Source organism: Ambystoma mexicanum, chromosome 6p (genome assembly GCF_040938575.1).
Source record: "Ambystoma mexicanum isolate Mex_15411 chromosome 6p, UKY_AmexF1_1, whole genome shotgun sequence".
NCBI classification, from domain to species: domain Eukaryota; kingdom Metazoa; phylum Chordata; class Amphibia; order Caudata; family Ambystomatidae; genus Ambystoma; species Ambystoma mexicanum.
The window spans coordinates 132,116,119-132,124,081 of record NC_090935.1 but is presented as its reverse complement, the minus strand read 5'-3'; positions in this window follow the sequence as shown (position 1 = coordinate 132,124,081).

Sequence of the window (7,963 nt, the reverse complement as noted above, 5' to 3'; positions counted from 1 at the left end):
TGACTCCCAACATATAGGCAATATGGGCGAAACAGTTGAGGTGGGGGTACTTTGTTTCTCCTCTACACTACTGTTTCCGGTAGCGCAGGTCTTCCTTTTCCCGCAATTCCCAGATCCTTCCATTCTGGACCACCTCCAGACCTACTTGCACCCGTCTCAGAGTCCTGGTCTGCCTTTTACCTCTTCTCTGGCCCGTGCTGGCCCTCACGGTTCCTCCAGGGAGGGCTTGATTCTTTTATGAGTCCCGGCTCAATTTATATTCTTGCAGAACGTCCATAGAGACTGGAATTCTTGCTGTGGTTCCACATGGCACTCTTCATTGCTCCACACATCGTCTTTGTCCCAGTTCAAGTATGTTCATTCCTTATTGTGTTTGCTGTATTCTTCCTCATCTTACTTTTCCAGCATGCTTCAGACAAGTAGTGCCTACTCTACCTCATCTCAGTATTTATTTTACTCTACACAAGTACATGGATGTCTGGGGGATTAGTGTATTGTGCCCAGGGAATGAGGGAGAGGGAGGTTGGGATGTATTTTGACCATATCATGTTCTCCCTGAATAGCCGTCCCTAGTCCCCTCATGAGATCCTCCAACTGAGTAACACCCACAGGGGGACTATCGGATAGTGGCATCATCTCCCTGGCCTCATGGGAAGGGGCTCTGCCTGGGGGAGAAGGGACGACATCAAAGGATTTGTCACAATAACAAAATTTGTAACGTGCAAACTGAGCTAGGAAGCAATGGTATGCTGTTTAACGGGAATAGAGAAGGGTGCCGAGGTAGCATAGAAGCTAGCATAACAGGCACATCACTGGAGGAGGAAACGAGAGAGAGGGGGAGAAATAGGATTTGGTGGATTGGGGGGGATGTTCTTTGAAGCGGTGGGTCTTCAGGTCCTTCTAGAAGAGCAGGGTGGAAGGATGGTGTCTAGTCAAAGGATCGAAAAAAAAGGGTCGACAGGACAAAGGATCGAATTTTTTTTTTTAATTATATATATATATTTTTTGGTTTTCGTTTTGGAAAAAAAGGTGATTTTCAGTAAAAAAAGGGGGGGGGGGACCCCCCCCAAAAAAAAGAAAAGTAAAAAAAAAAAAATCGATCCTTTGTCCTGTCGACCTTTTTTTCGATCCTTTGACCTACAACCGTGGAGGATTACATTTCTAAATAGCTTCTTCTATAGAAAATACACAACATTTTATTTCTCAAACTGCCATTCTGTTTTGGCAACGATTGTGCTAAGATAAACACCAATTATATGTTTCTTCTGTGAGCAGCAGGACATTATTTAATGTTGCCTGCTGGACACTGACTGAACCTGCACATGTTACAAGGTGCATACAGATGAATAATGAAAATAAATCAAATGACAAATACCAATCCCAGTTGTAGAAACTGTAGCCCAGTCATATGGTCCCTTACAGGGGCTGTCAGAACACCAGGGCTTCCTGCAGAGTCCCCTTTGCCCCGCCGCCCACTTTATGGACAATTCATGCGTGTGGAGGTGACATTCCTGCTGGATGACACAAAGTATGACTCCAAATACCAGGCCAGCACCCAACTTGGGGATTTCTCTTTCGCTGCCACTCAGCATTTAAATATTTAAAACACGGCACTTGCTTCAAGAGAAATGTGAATTTTCACTTGATTTGTTGCTGACATCAAAGACTGGGGTGGTGCGACCAAATGCACAGATGACAATGCGTCTGAGAGAGTGATATATATAATGCAATGAGATCAGCTAGTATTTTTTAGACGGATGTGTGCAGTACATTATATTTTCAAACTGAAATGGTTAAGTGTGCATGTCACCATTACCAGCTAGAGAGTTTAAGCCTTTGAGTTAAAACACAGTACAGAAAGTGAGTCAAAGTTTATTTCATGTAAAGGTAATGCATTTTCTTTGTCTGAGATACAAGAATATGTCATGGGAGCGTAGTTATTCCAATTAAATTTCAATGGCGACTGGTGAATATTTTAATCGAAGGGGCTTATTTGTTTCCCAGAAATATGCCAGAATGGCCGAGGATAGCGAGCGAGGCCGAACAAACCAAGGGGGGAGTGGGGGGGGTCGTCATGGGAGTTCTCCCCCCAGAAAAGCTTTTGAATAATGGATTAAGATGGTGCATTTTACAACACACGTTAAATGACAAATTGGGTAATTAGGCACATTTTGCAATTGCTGTGGTGTGTAACTTATACAAAATATCCAATAGATGCAAGTCACCAACAGTGCACACAAGCATTTCCGAGCTCATTTTACTGGAGCTTTTGACAGCAATATGTGCCACTATAAAACATAGTTTCACAATGGCTGTGCCCCTACCATTGCACGTTTCATGCTGGCTGCACCAATATATGCAAGTATTCCCATATAAGAGGATACACATGTTTGCTTAGCATATAATGCCAGGAATTATAATATAGGAAAACATGTCCCCTCTGGTTCTGACAATATATGGCACTATCCTTATGTAAAAACATGCATCAGTTAGCTTTGCCATTAAAAAAGCCATGCTGAAAACATGTCCAAACTTGCTTCACCATGACACAGGTCTAGCCACATAATAATGCATCATGCTTGCTTTATCAAAGATATCCAGTAAAAAAATGGCATGTCACAGTTAGAAATTGCTACAGTGGCTGCGCCAAAATACTAGTCTAGCCATGTAATAACGCTTCATACTTGATTTATCATAGATGCCCAAATCAAAATCCCATTCTAAAGACATGGCTAAACTGGCTGAACCAAAATGCCAGTCTATCCACGTAATAACATACCAAACTTGTTTTATCATATAATTTCAGTAAAAATGCCATGCTAAAGTAAGACATAGCTAGACCGGCTGCACTGAATGTCATTCTAGCACGTAGACATTTCATGCTTGCTTCATCAAAGATGCCCTGTAAAATTGCTTTGCCAAATTCAGACATAGCTATACTTGCTTCACCAAAATCAAAATATAGCCACATACAATTTTCATGTTGGCTTTATCAAAGATGTGCATTAAAAAATGTCATGCCACAGTAAGAAATGGCCTGACTGGTCTCATCAAAATGCCAGTTTTTCTACATAATAGCACTTATCATACTTTCTACATCAATGATGCCCAGTAAATCAATTATATTGCTGTGGCATCAGATTTTAACGAGCATTTTGAATTTGCAATTGTATCAGAAAGCATCTATGGAGAGCTCAGAGTTTACGCTAGGCTGACTTGGCCTCTCCAAAATGGGCATGGATACTGGCGGGTCGACACCTCCTCCCTTAGTATGGAAGAGTCACCACTGGTTAATTTCCTAGCCACTCTCTCACTTCTGTTATGAAAACAATGAAACCTATATTATCGGATTGCTACAATGTGCTTAAAAGGTTTGTGTACTTTGAACTGGTACCTGAAAAGTGATCCACACGAACACAATTCACTCTGCTCCGTTTTCATTACCTCTCCCCCGATTGAGAGAAATTTGAAAATACGCTATGATGGCCTAATAGCTCATTTTAGCGAGTTGTTTAAAATTCCCCTTATTACCCGCAAACCAATCTAAAAAATGTTCTTCATAGTCAACAGCCAGGGACTTATCACAAGTCACCCATGCTTGCAAAGTTCTATTTGCGCGCACCACATAGTAGACAGAGAGACCAGTAATATGTCATTATCTAGATTCGCAAGTAGAGTGGCTTGTCCTTTGAGTCCAACACTGACACTAAAGACTGCTGGGCATGGCCTATGTGCCCATTGCATCGATGCAGAAGCAATCATTAATAAGCCTCATGCCCCTTTAATTGCGTGTCTCTCCTGCAGAACGTTTTGCTTTAAGTAAGTGCTCTAGAGTGCAATCACCTGAAACTGTATGCATTTACTCCGTTTTTTATTTTTTTATTTTATTTTTTCATAACACACGGTGCCTAATACCACACTTGAGTCTGGTTTTAAGCACAGATCCGGGGTTCGAAACTTTGTTGCTATTTATGGTCTTGCTTCCACGATCAGCGCGTGGACCCTGTGCTGTCCTCCGTTCCTACGCCTCTCGGATGCAATGTGGTAGGTCACCATGGACGAAGAACCATTTAGACACATCTTCCTTTGCAGTGTGGCCTGATTGTGTGTTCTTAGTGAGGGGATTGCAGTCATAAAACAACATAGCGGTGCTATGACAAGATGGTCTAACGCATCCCCTTTAAAAGCACCAAACAACAGTGCTCGATTCACAAAGGTGATGGAACCATTCAGCTTCCCCCATACACAATTCTCCACATTAGTGGGGTGTGAGCGTTGTAAATGGACAGTGTAGAGCATTTTTAACACACATCATGATTCACCTTGATATGCGAAGAAACGCAAAGCACTGCACTGCATCTGCAGCCAGGCAAATGTACGTATGTTTGTTTCATGTTGAGCAATGACATGCCCATCATGGTCAAATGCACTCCCATCACCCGCCTGGATGCTGGGTGTCTGTAATAATACATCATACAATTAAAGCGGGCTGGGCAGGGTCGATTTTGCCCTGGTGCACAATCCCCCAAAAAATGTGTAGTTCTCCTGCAACTAAGACGACATGTCAATTTCTGAACAGAATAGTGGAGCATCCTCTACGCTTTTTTTACGTACATGATTGTTTGTGCGTCGAGCCCATGATATAATTATGGGGACGGATTCGCTGACAGCATCACGTGATCTTGCTTATGTTCGACACCCCCTGGAGCTAGCAACAGAGCGTCGCTGCTACACTGGTCCCCTGCTTCAAAGGGATAATAAGAGAAGGAGGAAGACAGGTTATGGAGATAGCCACCCTGTATCTTTGTCGAATTCCATAAAATATTCATGCAAGTAATCGAAAACATGTTGCAACAAATGACTATTCTATGATAAGAGAGTTGGGACTATATGTCTCCTATATCCTCGAAAAACAACCCAGAAAATAGCAGATGAAAAGGTTATCTGCCGGGAAAGGTTATCGTGTGCGATCCGTTCTCCTCCTAATGCATTTAAATTGGGTTGTAATGACCCTGGGAGATGTTGTTTATTGCGGCTTGAACCACTTCGGGGGAAAGGTGCTTTTACCATGTGAGATTACTATGAAGTCAGTTCCTGTATATCATCAGGAAAGTCTAACATTTGGAGACGATTGGAGGACAGGCCTTTCCTGTTTATACCCCAGAGTGTTCCTATCAAAATGAACAGGTGTGGCAGAACATATTGAAACTATTTTTAGCGCAGAATGTCCTCTACTTAAAATGAATTGAATGAATGTTGTGTAACGGAGGGATCTGTGGATGCTTGTGGATTGTTGAGTGCCTGCGGTGGGGAGAGGGGGGGTGAGCTTTAGTATGATATTGGGAGCGTTGTATGAGTGAGTATTGCATGGGTGTCACTTGTGTCTCAACTGTGAAGGGGGGGGGGGTGGCTGATGGGATTCTCCATGCTCTCAATGAGATGAATTGCAATCTGTCAAGGGTGTGACAGTTCTCCAGTTGTGAGGTGGAGGCAGGTGTTCCAAATGCAGAAGCACGCTCGGTCCCGTAACCATCCGCAGGGACCATTGTGGGTGATCTGCTGCTGGAACATGACCTGCCTGTCTGCCAGCCACAGCAGTACCCAGGACCTCACCTGCAGTTGTGTTACAGTCTACCCCATGCTGTGGGGCCACAGAACACGCACCCATCTTGTCACTGCGTCCATAGAGTGGGACTCACAGCAACCTAAGCAGTGACCAGCTGCTGGAGCCGGACCACCTCTCTGCCTGCCTCAGCAAGACCCAGGGCCCCAATATGTTGGTTCACCCCTGCAGTTGCGTGCCAGCCTCCTCTGTGTTTGGGAGCACATGAAAGGACTCATCTTGTCCTTGAGCCATTGGATTGGGCCTCACAGCAGCCTGAGAGCAATGACAGTTGGATTCTAGTGTGTTTCACCATTGAACTGCATGGAGCATGTTTCATGAAATGTTCCAGCAGGACCCACCATTGCTGCCTTTTTCTCTCTACTGATCTTGGGACAGCACCAAGAATTCTGGGTTGGGGCTGCTGAACCACAAAGAACTGCAAACAAGGTACTGTTGACTGCTGACTGCCCCCTCTGTCCTCTTCTGGGCCCCAGAGACTGATTAGGTCACATTGAACTCTTTTTGCTCAGAAGTACATGTCCTTGTTGAAGAAAATTGACATGTTTGCTTACCGTTCACCCCTTATTCATCGCCCAAAGTGCTGCATCTACTATCTTTGCTTATTCTGTGTTTTGACCTATGGGGTGGGTTTTGTAAGAATGCCTCTCTCTCTCCTTTTCGTGAATTGGGAAGTCACGTACTTGCAATTGGTCAATATTGGCGCTATTGCTTATATTGTGACACACTAAATAATTCACAATGTAACACCCATAGGGGGACAATTGAGCATGGCACTTGTGGTGGCAAATCCTACAGGGCTCATTTCACTTAGCACAGGACCTAATTTTACTTGATCTACCCTTTTGAGGTATATTTAATTCTATGCTTTCATTTTTATTTAGTTATGCACCATTCTGAGTACATTCATAGCCACAGAATGGTCCTTTTAGGGATCATTTAATTGGATATTGTTGGATTTTGTTTTCGTTTTGGCCTTATGGCATTTCTTTCTTAATCCTTTTGTATGTGACCATCACTCACTTGAACCCTCCCATCTGCACTGGAATATGGTATGTGTTTCTTCAATGAATACTTGTGCTTATGTATTGTTTTATTTTTTCAATTTGTGCCATCTAATATCTAACTGAATAACTCTTTATTTTTGTATATTAAATTGTGGTACTTCGTGATTTGTTAATATGTATAATGTTGGACCTATACAGCCTTGAGGACGACCCGTAGGTCGAAACACGTGTCGGCTGTCCAATCCTTGAATAAATTCAAGTTTTTCACAAGAGAATATATGCATTTGTGGAAATTTCCATTTTGAGATTATTTTATTTTGGTTACTTATTCACTAATTGTGTAAACGTGAGCGTGTGGTCCCTACCCACTATCCACAATTCTGCTTGTTTGATTTTTCCAGCTCTTGGTGGATGAGCTGGAGGGTTTTAGAGATCACGCTGCCGATTAGACAGAATCTACCAATAACTTGCTCACATACTTAAGGCGTGGTCAAAAGCGCACAGCATACTCTTTTCGAATCCATGACATTCTAATCCTTTATTTAACCAAAGAAGCACATAGGTCTCACCAACCACAACCAACAACACAGTATGACATCCCCACACAGAAACACAAGTACACATCTCCAAAATTCCACAATGAAGTAGGTATACTGCTGATGCGTGGACTCATGAGGATGAGGAGAATGGGAAGGGAATGGATCTGTAGGAGCAGGAAAAGTCTCTTGCATCTGTCTGATGAGGTCACCCAGAGGTAACACTTCCCCAACCACATCATAATGTAGAGAGTGAGTCAGTGAGAGAGGGACCTTACCACACTTACAGTGCAAGGCCATTCCATACCTCTACTATTCAAGGTATTGTCAGCCCTGTATATATTCACCACATGCACTTACAAGAGGACCAATGGTATCACCACAGGAATTCTCCCAGTCTGTGCAGTCAAGGGCAATACATCATGCATGTATAATGACAGATGAGCAGGCTATCAGGGCAGTTTGTAAGTGATGAACGCTTGTCCAAAGCATGTGTGTTCATCAGGAGGACAAGAAAGGCATGCAAATGAAGCCACACACCAACTCACACATGCAACAGGCCAGAAGGGCATGGGTGTAATTTTAGGGGGGCACTGCCCCCCGACCTTTGTGAGACACCATTTTGTCCCACTCATTTGGCAGGAACTCATTTAATTTAGATCACTTGCCCTCCCCCAACATTTTCAGCAAAGTACCTACAGTGCAGAAGAGATGAAACCCCCTGAGGCCAACATTCTCATTGTCAAGCTGCCATTTGCAATGCACGCAGACAGTGAAATCATGACTCAGCTCACATA